Source organism: Kogia breviceps, chromosome 6 (genome assembly GCF_026419965.1).
Source record: "Kogia breviceps isolate mKogBre1 chromosome 6, mKogBre1 haplotype 1, whole genome shotgun sequence".
NCBI lineage: Eukaryota > Metazoa > Chordata > Mammalia > Artiodactyla > Physeteridae > Kogia > Kogia breviceps.
Genome location: NC_081315.1, coordinates 120734032 through 120752485, shown reverse-complemented (window position 1 = coordinate 120752485; position 18454 = coordinate 120734032). Strand labels below are relative to the sequence as shown.

The window sequence follows — 18454 nt, the reverse complement described above, 5'->3', positions numbered from 1 at the left end:
AATACAAAATCAGTGGGTTACTTGCCCACTAACCAATATGTGACAGGGCACAAACAGCAAAACTAGTAAGTAGGTGAAGCCAGCTACAGATGTGATGGATTTTTTTCCAAGTAGCAGGATTTCTTGCCTTCCATTTGAACGGTTTCTAATGGCCTTTCATATACGTATGCTAATTCCAGGCTTCAACATTTTAACCTGTTTAAGAGTATAAAGTCATGAAATTGGTTTTCCTGGGTAGCTTAGTCACTCACAACTGTAATCACCTAAAACTTGGTCATGGCTTGGAGGTTCCTTAAAAAACTAAAAATAGAGTTATCCTATGATCTAGCAATACCACCTCTGAGCCCAGAAACTCTAATTCGAAAAGATACATGCACCCCAATGTTCATATCAGCACTATTTACAATCATCAAGACATGGAAGCAACCTAAATGTCCACCAACAGATAAATGGATAAAGAAGACGTGGTACATATACATACATATATATATATATATATATATATATATATATATATATATATATATATATATACAATGGAATATTACTTAGCCATAAAAAAGGAATGAACTGATGCCATTTGAAGTAACATGGATGGACCAAGAGATTATCACACTATGTGTATTAAGTCAGACAGAGAAAGACAAATATATTATATATGTGTATATAACTGAATTACTTTGCTGTACACCTGCAACATTGTAAATCAAATATACTTCCATTTTTTAAAATTAAAAATAAAATAATAAAAATAAATAAATAAATCTGTCACAGCTCAATTTAGAAAGTGACCTTTCAATTTGATTAGAACCTAAGGTATAGATTAAGATATAGTTATAGATAGTAGAGTCTATATCCATTATATTGGGTATATTTTCTCGAAACGATAGGGAAGGAGGCCTTCCAAAATGTGCACTTAGTAAGCAAAACCGTTTTTCCAACAAACAATTTAAAAGGCTTCCCAGGAATTTTATACTTTATACTGATTTTTAAAGTCTTCTAGTGATAAAGAATAACAGTGGAAAATATAACCATTAGGGGTTGACTGTGAAATGACAGGCTGCTCTAACAATAAAATCAATTCTACCTTAATAAATCACACACAAATCTCTTCCTCAGGAGAGCAATAGCGACTGTTTTGCTCTAGAGATCATCTTAAAGCCTAGCTAACCATGTGTCAAGTTCATCATTCTCTGAGGTCACAAAGGACCACAGCCAGATTAGCTAGAACTGCATCTGCCAGAAGCAAGACATTAAGAATGTCAGGGTGGCAACTGGCTCTCCTCTCTTAAATGAATGGTTAAAATTGCTTCCTGTTATCACCTTTGACTAGGGTTGAATATTTTTTGCTTTAGTTCTTGTGTAGGTTCCACCTGTTTTACTATGAGAATTTTAGGAGGAAATGAGCCTTCTCTAGGTTTTAATTTCTCATTTTTAGAAAATAAATGGGTTATATGAAATATTCTTGTGACTTTCCATCTTTGAAACTTTCCTCTAAGATTCTCTAATTTGGGAATTAGCAATTTTACTTGTATATTAAACTATGAGTTTGAGAAGAAAGCATCTTACTATTTTGCATTATTTTTACATGAATAGCTAACCCTAAAATACCCTCTGGCAGTTGGTACTTCTAGGTGCTTCAATGTTCCTTTTTGAACTTTGTTTAGAATACTTACGGGTAAACATTGCTAGGTACTGTGCGGCAGAGGTTTTACAATCAGCCTACCTAGGAGGCTCCAAATTTTGGTCCACTACTTACCAGTCAATTGACCTTGACTGTACTGCCCAGTTTTTCACAGCCTCAGTTTCTTCATCTTTAAAATGGCAATAACAATATTATATCATAGTACTGATGAGAAGAATCAATAAGACAAGGCACATAGAATGTTTTGTATAATGCCTGGCACATGGGAATTGTTCAATAATTGCACTTACACGTTTTTACATTTCTTTTCTCTACTAGGTTGTAACTAGACAGAGAACATTGGTAGGCACCTGTTGATGTGTCACCCTAGACACCCAATCTAGAAACCTGGCAGTTAGCTTTACACCCAGTCTACACCTGTTGATCTCACCTCCTTAATATTTCTTGAATTCTTTTTCCCATCTCTGACTACCAATGCGCCCATTGAAGAAATCCCCATCTATCCCCTGGATGATAATAGCATCCTTACATGTCTCCCTGACTAGATAGCTGCCAAAGTGACTTTTCTATAATACAAATATGGCCATCACTTCCTCTCTTCATTAAAACTCCACTGCCTAAAGGACAACATAGCTTGGCTTTTAAGGATCTCAAAACATATGGTGCCTGATCAGCTCTTTGCATACCAGGCTTTAGAAAAAAAAAATCATAGAATGATCTCATGGAGAGCATCAGGGAAGGTTTAATCAATAAGGTAGAAAGAGAGTCAGAACAGTACACTGTTCTGTAACAAACATCAAGAGTATTTCTCCTTTCTCAAAAAGGTAGGAATACTGCTCTATAAATTTAGTAATAAAACAGCTAAAGAAACCATAGCAGGAAAGGCTCACACCTGGGTATTTTTCTATTCTGACAAGAAAGAGGAAAATGTCTACCTACCACAAAATTAATAAACTTTTGAAAGACAAAAGAAATCAGTGCTGATAACTCTATGAGATTTAAGCTTAATTTTAGAAAAAAAAAAATCATAATTCATCTGGATCCAGCCTATAGCGGTTACACAGGCTGTAACCGCTAAATCATTAGTAACGCAGTGCTTCACTTGACCTTATTTCCCCGGACACCACTGCCACTACTGACCAGCAGCATCCAATATGCTGAGAGAATAATGTCATAAAGAATCCTCAGCAACTCTGCCTTCTGGAATTGTTGCTCCTGCCAGTGACATCACAGCTTGTCAGCTCAATATGCCACTGGCATATGGGTTCACTTTAAGTGGTGCTAATAAATAGCATCAGGCCATCCAGTTGCACTCCATTTTGAGATCACATTACAAAGCTGCATGAAGTCCTGGGCAAGGCAGGAGGACTGATGCTATTTTACTGTCTCTTTAGCATCATTATGTACTTGAAAAGGAGAAGAAGTCGTGAGAAAAATATGAACATAATCATCTAACAACTAACTGTAGTTTACAAACTTCTTTCTTACATGCTTTACAGGAGATAGATAAAGCCAATATGATTCCAATTTTAAAGATAAGTAACCTGGAGTTCAATTGAGTTTCCCAAGGTCACTCAATAAGATGTGGCCCTCACGTCTTCTGTCTTCATATTTTCTGTATGTATTATTGCATGAGCAGAATCAGATAGACCTGTCCTCGGTGGTGTCTGCTTTTTATGCAGGCATATTCAATATACGGGAGCAGGGCCCCTTTTGAGGAGCTTGGGCTTGGACTATTGTTCTCTGTAATAGCATGGATGGCCAGCTGCTGGCTTTGATTCAGTAGCCAGCTGTAAAAAGTGAACAACACTTGCATAGAAGCAAAGTAGAAAGCAGCCCTCCTTGGGGACAGCTTGAACACAATAAATAGCTCCATTAGTTTAAGGCGGGAGATATGCACAGGGATATAGATAGAACTCACAAAGGCACTGTTTCTTTCTACCTTTACTAATTGCATCTAACTTCTTTCAGTGGTTACTGGTTAATAGGACTGGGCAGATGGTCCTTAGAATTGCAGGCACATTAAAGGTTCATTTCTCCCATATGCCTGTTCTTTTTTTTTTTTTTTTTTTTTTTGTGGTATGCGGGCCTCTCACTGCTGTGGCCTCTCCCGCTGCGGGGCACAGGCTCCGGACGCGCAGGCCCAGTGGCCATGGCTCACGGGCCCAGCCGCTCCGCGGCACGTGGGATCCTCCCGGACCGGGGCACGAACCCGTATCCCCTGCACCGGCAGGCGGACTCCCAACCACTGCGCCACCAGGGAAGCCCTCCCATATGCCTGTTCTTAAACAGAACCACCCTTAACACCATATCCGATTTTTTGGTTATATTTCTTTAAAATTGTTTCCTAATTATAAGATTCACATAAGCTCATTGAAAAGACTTTGAATTATACAGAAAATTATCAAGACAAAATTAAAATCACCTACAATTCAATACTCTACATATGGCCATTATTACATTTTGATGTGTTTCCATTCAATGTTTTACATGTATGTTTCTGTCGTTTTCAGAATTAACTTTATTATATCCTGCTCTTTTCTCTTAACATTATATGAGCGAAGCTTGATTATATGATGAGAATCTTCCTATTAAATACTCTTGAAAATTATTAATTTAAATGGCTGCATTTTTCTCTCACATGGATACACCAAAATATGTTTACCCTTGTTTCTACGGTTCAACAGTCAAGCTTACTTTGCTATTGATAAAGAATGCTGCAATGATCATCCATTTACAGAAAGGGTTGTTCAAGTTTCTGATTATTTTCTTAGACAATCCTAGAGAGGGAATTACTAGCTGAAGGAGCATTAAGATTTTATGACTTTTATTTTTGTTTTTTTTTTTCCTTTTGCGGTACACGGGCCTCTCACTGTTGTGGCCTCTCCTGCTGCAGAGCACAGGCTCCGGACGCACAGGCCCAGCGGCCATGGCTCACGGGCCCAGCCGCCCGGCGGCACGTGGCATCTTCCCGGACCGGGGCACGAACCCGTGCTCCCCGCATCGGCAGGCGGACTCCCAACCACTGCGCCACCAGGGAAGCCCTATGACTTTTAAAACAACTTTTTTTTACTACAACTATGACTTTTTTTGTTTGCAAGAAAGCACCAGCAATACATGAGGGCCGCTTTACATTCATCAGCCTTAAATATTATGTTCTTTATTTGTTTGAGTTTGCTAATCCAAGAGTTTGTGGGTATTCCTGAAATATATTTTATTTTTAAAGACATTCAGAGAATGAGATTTGACATCCTCCCTTGACAAAAGCCAGCATGACTGATTGAAGATAAACTGGCTTTGAATATAACAAAGTCTAAAATGTTACAGACACTTGTTGTTGCTGTTTGATGCAGAATAAAATTAGGAACAAGAGATAAAGTGGGCCGGAGACCAGACCAGAGGCCGGACTTGGGATCCGACAAGGTGGCCGGGCTGCCCTGCAGGATCATCGAGGAAACCCAGCATTTGCCGGCAGAATCAGTTCCCGGCATTAAAGCAGAACCAGGGTTTCCCTGGTGGCGCAGTGGTTGGGAGTCCGCCTGCCGATGCGGGGGACGCGGGTTCGTGCCCCGGTCCGGGAAGATCCCACATGCCGCGGAGCGGCTGGGCCCGTGAGCCATGGCCCCTGAGCCTGCGCGTCCGGAGCCTGTGCTCCGCAACGGGAGAGGCCACAGCAGTGAGAGGCCCACGTACCGAAAAAAAATAAAATAAATAAAAATAAAACAAAGCAGAACCAGATGACAGCAACGCCCGTTATTTTCATGTGGTCACTGCTGGCTCTCAGGTATTCCCCCTTTGAGGGAGGGACTTTTAAACTTGAACTATTCTTTCCAGAAGAATACCCAATGGCAGCCCCTAAAGTATGTTTCATGACCAAAATTTATCATCCTAATGTAGACAAGTTGGGAAGAGTATGTTTAGATATTTTTTTTAACAACGGAGCGCAGGCTCTGGACGCGCAGGCTCAGCGGCCATGGCTCACGGGCCCAGCCGCTCCGCGGCACGTGGGATCTTCCCGGACCGGGGCACGAACCCGTGTCCCCTGCATCGGCAGGCGGACTCTCAACCACTGCGCCACCAGGGAAGCCCTGTTTAGATATTTTGAAAGATAAGTGGTCCCCAGCACTGCAGATCCGCAGTTCTGCTATCGATCCAGGCTTTGTTAAGTGCTCCCAATCCAGATGATCCATTAGCAAATGATGTAGCAGAGCAGTGGAAGACCAACGAAGCCCAAGCCATAGCCATAGAAACAGCTAGAGCACGGACTAGGCTATATGCCTTGAATAATATTTAAATATATCCAATCATCAAGTGTACATCACTTCTGTTCTGCCAAGGCTTCTTCCTTTTTTGTTTGCATTTAATGGACACAGTCTTAGAAACATTACAGAATAAAAGCCCAGACATCTTCAGTCCTTTGGTGATTAAATGCACATTAGCAAATCTATGTCTTGTCCTGATTCACTGTTGGAAAGCATGAGCAGAGGCTAGAAGTGTCATCTGGATTGTTGCAAAATGTTTAAAAGCAGTGGCCCTTCTCTGATTTTATTCACTTCCCCCATCATGGTTTAAGTATAAAGCACTGTGAATGAAGGTAGTGGTCAGGGTTAGCTGCAGGGGTGTGGGTGTTTTTCCTTATTTTATTATTATTATTTTTTTAGTGGGGGGGGGAAGGTAGTTTTATTTTAATTTTATGGGCTCCTTTCCCCCTTTTTATGGTGATCTAATTGCATTGGCTAAAAGCAGCTAACCAATTCTTTAGAATGTGCTCTCTAGCCAAGTCTAACTTTATTTAGACACTGTAGATGGACAATTGATTGTTTGAACCAAAATGGGAACATTACACAAACATCACAGCCCTCACTAATAACATTGTGACTTTGCTGTCAGGTGTAGAATCCGCCCTTCAATTAAAAGCTTGTGACCACTTTGTATGGCTTGTCTGGAAACTTCTGTAAATCTTATATTTTAGTAAAATATTTTTTGTTAGTCTACTTTGCCTCTGTACAGTTTATTTTACTGTGTTTATTTCATTTTTCCCAATGTGACAATCGTATTTAAAAATTAAAACTGATGGAACATTCTGTTTTGGTCTTCACCGTCTGACAAATTGAATGGTGAGAGATAGATTTTGCCAGTTTCTTTTCACTGATGCAAATTTGTGTTAAGATATATCACTGAATGGAGAATTTATAAGCCGGCACTGAGCATGCCTAAAGCATCAGTATGTGACATTTTTTACCTCCTAGAAATTTGAAATAAATGTGTTTGTGTTGTCTGATTAAGTTAGACGATCATTGGTGTCTTGTCACAATGTTTGAAGATTACTGTAGAGGAATCACAGCACAGCCAAACTTGTGACTGGCTTTGTGTGGGACTTTCACGTGTGCCACATTTGTGTCTGGCATTTGTGTTATGACCTTGCTCTTATTTCTTGTCTAAAAACTTCATGTGTGACCACTGGTGTGTATTATTAGGAAACACCAATCTGATAATCACTTGGGGTTTGCTGAGGCATTTATGAGTCTTTCTTACAGACCTGCTGAGCAAATCTCAAGCAGCCAGCTTGCATAAGTGTCATCAGAAAGGTTTCTCCCTTAGAAGGCATCATATCCTCAGTTAATGATTCTTACCGTCATCTCTCTAATATTAGCTACGGGAGCTCCTTTTATTCTTTAATTTGATAATCAGCTCTTTTTTCTGCATTGACAGAGTTCCTCCCCAACAAAGCTGTTCTTTCCTACCCTTCCGTATCTAATTCCTGATTTTTGTTGTTTTTAAGACATAAATGCAGTCAGTCATAAGTATGTAAATGTTAACCTGTGGGAAAATTTTGTCTCTTGCAGTTTAAGGTAATGGATATTGTAGCCCATCTGAATTTTCCCCACTCTTATTCTTGTAACTTCTGGAGTTTCTTCAGAATGTGGTGTATTTTATTGTGCTCCTATGTAAGATGAAGAATTATCTATTAAAATTACATTTTCAACATTAAAAAAGATAAAGTGATACAGAACATGAAGGTAACTTAATCATATTTTGATCACACCATATCTCAAATAAAAAGGTTTCTTCATGTCTTAAGTAACGTAAATCAAGTGCATTGTTCTCCCTTACTGTCAAAAAGGTATTCCAAATTTGTCAACCGGAGTATTTTGTCTCTTGTATCTTATCTGTATTACAAAAGCTCTTAGCTCCATTTTACATGGGAATGCAATAAAGTCATTGACTAGTCACAGTTGTAAAAATTCACTGATAAATTAAGGAGGAGAAATGATACAAACTCCCCACTTCCTAAGATAAAACCTGACATTGACCCATGCAGCAGATTTTCAACAGGACAACTGTTATCTAATATTTCTCAGCCCACTGAATCACCTGACAATGGATAGGAACATCTGTTCCTATTTTCTCATTTTCTTTTTTCTTTTTTCTCCTTCCTTCCTTTCCATCTACAATGGTAAGTAGGTATGGAAAAAAACAAAACAACAACAACAAATTTCTAGCCCAGTAAAGTCAGATACTAATTATAAATTTCTTACCAAAAATGTACTGAACTATTTCCTACAAAAATGCAACCTGATCAATAATCAACTATAATGGATTGTACCTTTCAATGCTTAGAATATGAAATTCTACAGTGAATAAAAGAAATCATTTTCTAATATCATCTCCTTCAGAAAGCTTGCATGATTAAGTGTATTAATCTACAGTTTACTAAGCTTAGGTAATAGCCTGACAATTAGGTTTTAGCTAATACTGATACTGGAAGAAAGTTATCAATTCCTAAGAATATAATGCCTACAGAAATGTTTTTTCAAAATGTAGTATTCTTAGAACCAATAAAAGAATCTCCTGGAATATTTGTTTCAATGCAGATTCCTGAGCCATTTCCAAGTTACTGAATCAGAATCTCAGTAGGGTTTGGGATATCTTTTTTGAACAACATCCTCAGATATTCTTTCGCACACTAAAGTTTGAGAAAAGCAGATGATTTCTATATCTAAAACATAATAGCTCTTGTTGCCAAATAGCAACCTAAGAATATTTAACCAGATCGCCAAATCCAGTGCTATTTTGAGAAAAGGAATGTCTTAATAATTGTTTGTGAATATACAGCCTTTTCTTGAATCAGAGGCACTATTGGAAAATAGCCATTCATAAAATATTCTGCCATTTAGCAAAACCTCTCTGAATCACTATTTACAGTTATGTGCTAACTTCAGATTAAAGAGGTAAATAATGCTTAAGCATCTATGCTAGACTCTCTCCCTAAGTACATCAGGTCTATTCTGGCATCCAGGTTTCCATGGATGAAGTTTCACAGGCCCCTGTCTTTCTTTCCCATCTGCCATATGCCACCAAACCCACATGCTGTAGGATGGCAGTGGCACAGTATAGTGGATTATAATGGGGTTTCAGAGGTGATTTTGAGGACATCCATTTGAAAAGCAAATGCAATATTATCAAGGTCTAAAGTGAAAAGATCCTCATTCAGGACATGAGGATTGGAACTGAAGAGGAATACCTCTGAAAGTCACATGAATTTAAACGTAGTAATCATGCTTAAGGAAATTATCATATGGGAAAGTAAGGTGTGATAGATATTTTTTAAATCTGATAAAAAGCCACAATTATTGCCTATCAATATTATATATTGTTCTCATTCACAGTCAAATATAATTTAATTTATTGAAACATGTGCTTACTTCTCTACTGTCCTCAGTTGATTATAGCTGTATAGTCGTAATGGTAATTTAGATACAAAAGTAGTATTTCTCAGACTTTAGTGAATACACAAAAATCTTTCTAAAATGCAGATTTGATTCTTAGGTCTGGGGTGGGGCCCAAGATCCTATATTTCTAACAGACTACAGATAATATGAATGCTGCTGAACTGAGGACCACACACTTTGAATAGCAAGGTGCAATTTTACAACCATTTATAATTGAAGTATAGTTAATTTACACTGTTGTCTAAAGTACATTTTTAAATCTATACCTACTGCACCATACATAAGGCACTTTTAACCTTGTGGTTTTAGGAGTAATGTTTAGAGCATGAGGAAGAAAAGTTGTTGAAATATCCCACCATTTCATAAACGTATTTGGGCTCTTAACTAGCTGGCCAAAAATTACAAGTCCATGGTACTTTTCATAATAGCAATCAACCCCATACTACTTTTCTCAAAATATGCCTTAGCTACTCAGTGTTCACAGAGCTGGCCCCATTCTTTCTCATCCTTGACTTTGACTCTCTTCCTGGACATCCAACTCTGCCAGTCGAAATTTTACACATTTAAAGTCCACTGAAATATTACCTCCTTCATGAAATTTTTCCTGATGGCCTCAATAGAATGTAATGTTCCCCTCCTTCCAAATTCTCATACTTATCAAATAGACAAATCATTATAAACACTGTCCTTTGAACATCTACTTGGACTTGGCCATCTACCTTTTCACTTCCTTTAGACCAGTTGTTCTTTCTCAAATCCAGTGGCACATTATGCATATGAGGAGACATATGACAGAAACTGAGGCCACAAGCCTCACCTAAGACTAATTAAAGCACAGTTTCTGGGGAGTGAGACCCAGGCATCAGAACTGTTTTAAATTTCTGGGATTCATGGCACCACAGTTGAGAATCACCATCTTAGATGGTAGGCTCTCCAAAGGGTTGCACTAGGTCTTAGGCATAAGCATTTATAATAGTATACTCAATTCAACTCAATAAATATTTACTAAAGGCCTTGAACACTTAATAGTAGGCACTTAATACACATCAAATTGAACATTTAAATTTGTCATATTTGAACACTGGGAAGAAAAGGAAAGCACATTAATCAAACATTTTAATTCTTGGGCTTCCCTGGTGGCGCAGTGGTTGGGAGTCCCCCTGATGCTGCAGGGGACACGGGTTCGTGCCCCGGTCCGGGAAGATCCCACATGCCGCGGAGCGGCTGGGCCCGTGAGCCATGGCCGCTGAGCCTGTGCGTCCGGAGCCTGTGCTCCGCAACGGGAGAGGCCACAGCAGTGAGAGGCCCGCATACCGCAAAAAAAAAAAAAAAAAAAAATTTAATTCTTCACAACACATTCTTAGGTGATAGACTATCAAAACAGACCAAATCCTTTGTACAAAAAAATTTTGAAATTTCTGATCTATTCCTCAACTCCTCTGCCATCACATGTTCACTCTGTAGATTAAGATTTTTCCATAAGACTGCATCCAATTTACTCTTCTTTTTTCAGAAAAGCACTTTTCTCCTCTCTTCAAGTTGAACAGATATTACAAATCATTAATGGAATTTGCAGCAGCAACCATACTGGAAATAATCAGCTGACATCCAAGGTAGGGCACACTTTTTGCTGCTGTCAAACAAAATTAATCACAAATTTCCAGCATGCTGAGTAGAGTGGACCTGGGCTCCATCAGATGAGGTGTTTCTACAGCCTGGCAGCCGTCGATGATCAGCAGGAGAGCCAAGCTGTTTTCAGAAAACACCGCAATGGGTTTCTGTATCTTCTCTTCTTTTCTTTCTTCTTTTCAGTTCCTAAGGGAGAATCTCCTGGCAATGTACCCAGGAGATTCCAATGCCATGGAAACAAGGAAGTGGAATGTTTGAAAAGCTGGCTGTAGGAAAGAATGCAATTCTCCTTGCTTTGTTCTACCTCTGCGTTATAGTCTTTTGCAGAGGACTCTGGGAATTACTTAAATAATTCAGCCTGAGTCCTAGTTTCACCTGAGTTATACAGATGATCCAGGTACACTAGGTTGCCCTGGCCATATTACCCAGATCTATCTATTCTAGTATTCTTCAGTATTATTTAGTAGAAATCTAAGTTGTAAATGCTCAATCAACAATGAGTTAACTTACTCATTATTTAAAAAAATAAACTGCCAGGTATTGTGCAAAACTCCAAGAATCGACACTGGAGAAAATAGGCAGGTCTACGAACAGTACATTTCAATTGTCATAAATTGTATAACAGAGTTTGAATAGGGACACTCTAATATTTTTAATTACAGCACCCAATAAACAATAAACATGTACTTTGGGAGCTAGAAAGGAAGGACAGCAAAAACAATTTTCTTGAAGTAACTTTTTTTAAGAAAAAAGAAAGAACAATCAAAGTCATCATGGTAATTTCTTACACTTACATTTTGGTTGAGTGTTGAATAAGGCATTGTTATTGCCTAAACAACCTCCCTATACAACTCTCTGAGGTGATCTCACACCCCATCCCTCCCAATACCTCTAAGAAAATGATCTTCTAATTTGGAGAACACCTCATGCTTACTTTATTTGAACATCACAAAGGCCAGTCTAGCAAGAAGAATGACACTTGAACTCTGCAGCATTCATAATACAGTTTTCCGGTACTTCCCTGGTGGTCCAGTGGTTAAGAATTCGTCTTGCAATGCAGGGGACGCTGGTTTGATCCCCGGTCGGAGAACTAAGATCCCACATGCCGCATGGCAACTAAGCCCATGTGCTGCAACTACTGAGCCCTCACGCCACAGCTAAAGAGAAGCATGTGCACCGCGATGAAGACCCCGGGCGCCGCAACTAAGACCTGATGCAGCCAAAAAATAAATAAATATATTTTTTAAAAAACACAGTTTTCCCCCAGAAATTCAACTGTCTATGTTGCTTGAGTTTGCTTGTTATATGACTCCATACAACTGAATCTCTGATTCATTCCTGCCTGCTAGAGATGCCCCGGACAGAGGATCTGGTTTGAGCACATAAAGACTGTTACAGAAGCTGTGTCTTATTGTCCTTCTTTCCCATAACCTAAGTAACCCTTAGGTTATTATGAAGCCAGAGGCCCCCTCCTACTTATATCAATAGGACAATGGTAAAAGTGTTGGTAAAAGTGGGGGGTTAGTTGGTAAATGTCTCCTCAAGGTACCTGTCTTTCTGTCTGATCTCTTTGGCTGTACAGTGCTGATTTTATTAAAAAGAGGGGAGGGGTAAGGTGTACCGCTATCTAAGCCTAGACCAGATTATAAAGCTATCATGGCAACAAAAAGGAAGCAGTTAATCCCACCAGGGGTGTGGGTAGTGAGTAGGGAAGAGTAAATATGTTAGTGGATCAAGGAAAGAGGAAGCCTGGTTAAGTAGGTGGATTTAAGTTTGGGAGGAGGTTTTCTGGCAGCCAAGGTGGGCTACAGTCCAGGTGAGGTACAAGATATGAAATATACGGAGATGTTCACAAAGTCCTGCCTGATCCCTTGGTCTGAGGAGTGAACTGTACTATGCATTTCTATAGCACTCTTCAAAAATATGTAGCATGGCCTTCATCGCAGGGAACTGTAAATGCTGTTCATTATCTAGCCGACCACCCTGTCAGCTGACTGACGTTGGAAACCATGCTGTTGTATCTGCGAGTCTCTGTCTTTAATCTGAGTGAAAAGACATCAGGCCTAAGCTTCTGTCAGCTCCTATTTCATTTAGGCTTTGTTTTTAAATAAATGTGAGGCAATTAAGACGTACAATATACATGAGAAGCAGTCATTATTTTAGGACTATGGGATGGGTTTCATCTCAATTTTAAGTGGACTCAATCTTATTCTTAGGGCTTTCTCCTGTCTATTATTTCTTTCTAAAAAAATCTAACTAGACATTCTTGGCTCCTCACTTCTCTGGGGTGTGATAGTGTCCTTTATCCATCACCATTACTGTCATCAAAACTGGATGTTATGATAGGTACCAAGGGTTTACTAAGCAAGTAAATATAAGCAGTTCAAATGTCCCAAGGGCTTATTGTCGTATACAGAAAAGACCACGGCGGATTGGAAGGTTAATGACATAGGCCATAAATTAATTAGTATCTCAGGGTTTTCAAAAGACTCAGTGCATTCCATGGCAGCAGAGAGTAAAGTCGGGAAAGTTACACAAGGGAATGAGGGCACTGGATCTCTATTCAAGGAAATGTAGGACAGTCTGACTGAGTAGGAATGGTTGCTGCAGAAGAAAATAAAGAGTGTTTAATTGGTTGATTTTGAAACTGTAGTGATAGACTTACAGGGCAAATAGATATTCTGTCTTTCAGACAAATGCAGTGCTTTCCTGATATACCAAAACCAAGCAATGCAAGTAACTGCATTTTTGTTGGAATTCAAACTCAGAGTCACTAAGTTTAGTTGGAATCAGATGAAAAAATTCAAACAGTCGCAAGGCCATTTGTACTGATTAGTCCCAGAGTAAAAGATGCCAAGTATTCATGTGCTTAGAGAATCAGCACTACACTTCTAATTAGAACTCACAATTTCATGAACTCTAGTGATGCCGAGACTTTTAAAATGACAAAGTGACAATGTTTGCATTCTAGGAATAGAGCTCAGTAGAGGACAAAGGAAAGCCGAGCAGCTTTGTCTAGCAGAAGGGAAAGCATTCCACGACAAGAGAAATGAATAATAGTACATTTTCATTTGGAGACTATAAAATGTCTCTCTGAGCAGAAAGTCATGGAGAGGAGAATTTATGTGCCAATCCTCTGCAGTGTCCACCCAGGATGAAAAACAAAATAGACAAGTGGTGTAAAGACTGCCATGTGGGCTGACCCTCGACACAAGAGGGTCATACGAAGCCACAATATTGACCAGAACATCCAACTGGGCTTGGGATAAGATGGGTTAGATTATTCCCGTGAAGTATCAATACAGAGGGAGATAATACCAATTTACAGCACGGTGTAAAGCTGTAAAGGCCCGCACCTGGTAAACAAGATGAAAGGGAGGAGGAGGTTACCGGAGTCAAACAGAAGAGAGAACTCTGGCAGTAGCGCTACAGGTAGAAAAGTCATGCATCCTTGAGGGAGGCCAGAGAAAGAGGAATAAATAGGGACTGTGGTAAAGGTAGAAGCGATGAGTTACAGGAACACACTGGATATTCAGTATGAGAAAGAACAATGAGCCACATGCAGTCCCCAAGGTTAAAGAGAAACATTACCCTTTAATGGAAAAGTTTAGCATAAACGACGATGCAATAAAGAGATGAGCAGTTCTTTCTTGTCCTATTTAGTTTCACTCGGTAGCAAAATACTCCGTTTGAGATATCATACAGTTGTGTCAAAGGCCAGATGCATTACCTGACTTTTAAAAGACTGACTGCAATAGGGAAGTCTCATGAACGTACGTGGATCTTCTTTGATCGTGTTATCCCTCCTCTTACTAAGTACACCTTCTCCTCTCCCAGTCTTCCTGAGGCGTGTAGCTGTTGCTAATCATCCACTGTAGCCCATGCTGGAGACCTGGATGACAGCCTGCTCTAATTTGGCTCATTTGATGGCTTGTGCCAATAAATTCTAAAATTCGGCTCTCCAGGTGGCAAGGCTGTTTTATAACAAATTGCTGGCTAATTAGGGCATAAATGTTCTTTTCTTCATTTCTCCCCGACCTTGCTGATTACATGCCCAGCGCCCTCCCTCCCTCCTTGCTCTACAGAATCCCCTGCGATCTGTTCACATCGCCTATTCCTTCTAGGACTTTGATCTTCATTTCTAACTTTCTTAATCTGTTGAATCTGACACCACTTACTTGATTTTATATCTTTTCAGTGTTTCCCTAAATCTAGAGTGGTACTTTATTATTTATTTATTATTTAAAAAGCCTACATTTGGGGACTCTTAGCCATGTCATTATTCTCTTGGTAACAAATATGCAATCATATGGGTCATTTCTGATCATTCTCTTGATCCTCATTTGATATCAAACTCTAATCCGAAATCTCGGAAATACACGCAGGTGCTTCTCTAGGCACTTTTCTAATCCATTACTAAAACAGTATATTTTTATTTGCTTTTCATCATACGTTATCAAGTTAAAATTTTCCAAAGTTTTTAGGGGATGCTTATTTGTATGACATTCACAATACAGCAACTGGTAGAAGCAAACAAGGGTAACACAAGTTTAAAGGACTTCCAGGGACCTCTAGTTTGCAAATTATTTTAAAATAACAAAGTAAATATTCTTATAATAATTTCCATAACCACTTACATGCGACACATCCAGTATTTACATAACTAATTGCCTCAATTTTGTGTATCTTTACAATTCTTTCATTGTGTAGGAGAAATTCACAATGAAGGCAGGAAAAGCTTAAAGATTTTTTATCAGCTAGTCACAGGCAATTATTAGCAGATTTGTTTTGTTGCAAAGACGTGGCTATAATTTCAGATCTTTCCAACACTCTGGAGAAAACTGAAGAAAAAAATAAAATATCACAGAAAGAGTTGATTTATTTGGGGTTTCTTTGGGAATAGTTGCCCAAATCATCTCCTTAACTTGTGATCTTTAATGATCCCTCTAATTTAGGAATAACTGCCCAAATGATACACTTAATGCCCCAACTGTACAGACTCATAACAGTATGCTTAGAAAATCAACTAGCATTACTTAATGGCCCCAAAGACACAATGATTGTGTGACCAATGGACAGGAGAACAAGCTTGGTCCACCTAACCAGAGAGAAACATGTGACCAGTTAACTTATTTTCACTGTGGCCATGCAGCCTGGGTGAAAAACCAGGCAACTTTAGACTCATGGTTTGGGTTAGCATTTGCAAAGTGCAGCCTCAGAGGAATACTTGTTAGAGTCTAAGCCTGGCATTCTTTATGTGGGGAAATCATACCTGGAGGCAAAGATGAGCATGTTCTCTTTCCCAGCTCTCCTAGGAGCTATTCGATCTCCTTTTGTTGTCTCTATCCTAACAATTTATTTCTTAGCCTTTCTTGTAACTACAGGTGTCGCTCCAAGACTGTCCTCCATCTATGAGTGATTTCATTACTTCTCATGATTTCAACCTCACCACACTGATGGTTCTTAAAATTATACCTGTCCTGATCTTTCCCCCAAGTATCACACATCAAATGTTTGTTGTACTTTTCCCTCTGCATGTTCCACGGGCACCATGAGCTCTACGGGTGAAAATCGGAACCCAGCCCCTTTCCCTCTGAACCTGCTCCTCTGCTATTAGCTCTGTCCATTGCTAGTACCAACAGCCACCAAATCACCAGAATTGGACACGTAGGAGTCACTTTTGACTCTTACTCTTCCCCCACTTCACCTCACCACTAAGTCCACTCAGTGGCTTAATCAGACTCATTTCTTTATCTGTCCCTTCCTCTCCACAGCTACCACCACTACATCTTACTTTATTCCCAGATCACATCTCCCAAGTTTTATAACTCCCTAAATAAATTCTGTCTCTAGACTTTCCCATTCTCTGCAGTCTCCACAATGATGGAAAAAATAAATCTGGTCATGTCACCCCACTGCTCAAAGCCTTTTCAAGTCTCCTCTTTAGCTACACCACATACAGTCCAAGCTCACTACCATGAGGCACAATAGCTTTACTTCCGCCTCATGTATCATATGCTCTACTTGCTTTTCATTTTATAATCTAGCGACAGAAAACCTACAGGATGCTCACTATTGCCAAGGCTTATGCTATGTACTTTATGTATATTAACTCACGTAATTCTCATGGAAACTCTATTAGGCAGGTTCTGTAATTATCTCAGGTTTTACAGATGATGAAACCGAGACACGGAGAAGCTAAATTATTTGTCCAAGCTTACACACCTCGCACACGTCCGAGCCGCTGTCCCATTCCAGACTCCAACCTCAGCCCCAATATGCCCTTCTTTCCAGGGTGTGCCGGCCTGTTTTCACTTCCGCATGACATGAGTCATGCTCTAAGTTCCGTCAGAAATGCTTCTGTTGCACCTGTGCCTGGATCACTCCTACGTATCCTTTAAAGCTCAGCGCAGTCATCAGAACTTGCAGGAGTTCTTGTCTGGCCTTTTCTGTGCTCTTGTACTAGACTATGCACATTTCCATCATGTCAGTTAACATGTAATAAAATAGTCATCTATTAAATGAGGGAGACATATTCCTGGGCCTCAAGGAATTAGTATTCTATATTTTGTATTTTGCACCACACAATGCCCTGCCATTAAGAAGCATTCAATAAATGTGTGTTGAGTGAAGAATTAATAATACGTGGATGAAAAAGAAACGAAACTGAGTTGTTTGTAGTGAGGTGGATGGACCTGGAGTCTGTCATACAGAGTGAAGTAAGTCAGAAGGAGAAAAACAAATACCGTATGCTAACACATATATGGGAACACTAGTATAACAAGTTCTCGTGAAGCATTTGATTAGTAAATATCAAGAAATTAGCTTTTGCATAATAACCTTGCAGATGAAAATTGGCACATCACTTGGTGTTAGAAACATGGCCTGTCCTCACTGTCAGGCTGACCTGAGTCTCCTTCATAAGCAGATAAGGGGCCTTTGTAAAGCTGTACCTCGCTCAAAATCAACATTTAAATACCCTTCTCATTGCTAGGCTTTGACTGCTCTTTAAGACGACCTCTAAGCAATAGAAACATCACTGTTCTAGGGGTCAGGAGACCTTAAGTCTAGGCCCACATCTGCCCTTAATACTTAACATGATTTTGGCCAATGTATTTGATTTCTCTGTATCTCGGTTTCCTCATATAAAATAAGACATTGGGATTTTGAAATTTAAGCTAATTCCAGCTCTATTTTAAGCTACTTGGAGCCCTACAAGTTTATACTCTCGAAGAAACTAGTATGAATCACACAGTAAATTCATTCGCATGCATACATACATCAACACACACACACTCTCAAAAAAGAGAGAGAGAGAGAGAGAGAGAGAGAGATTGAGGGTTCGTAAATATATTGGTTTTGCAATAATAAAAATATTACCTTTATTATACACATAGGATAGGTGCTATGGATATTTAAGAGGTATTACATTTGCTTACATTTCAAT

At 39.3% G+C, this 18454-nt stretch overlaps 1 protein-coding gene and 1 pseudogene across 19 annotated transcripts in view; one reads left to right on the top strand and one right to left on the bottom strand.

The window, feature by feature from the left end:
• LOC131758792 (ubiquitin-conjugating enzyme E2 N-like) overlaps positions 1-5939 on the top strand; it is a 39396-nt pseudogene extending 33457 nt beyond the window's left edge.
• Positions 1-18454, bottom strand: part of ANK2 (ankyrin 2) — a 689273-nt gene that overhangs the window by 313658 nt on the left and 357161 nt on the right. The gene's annotated exons all lie outside the window — the stretch shown is intronic.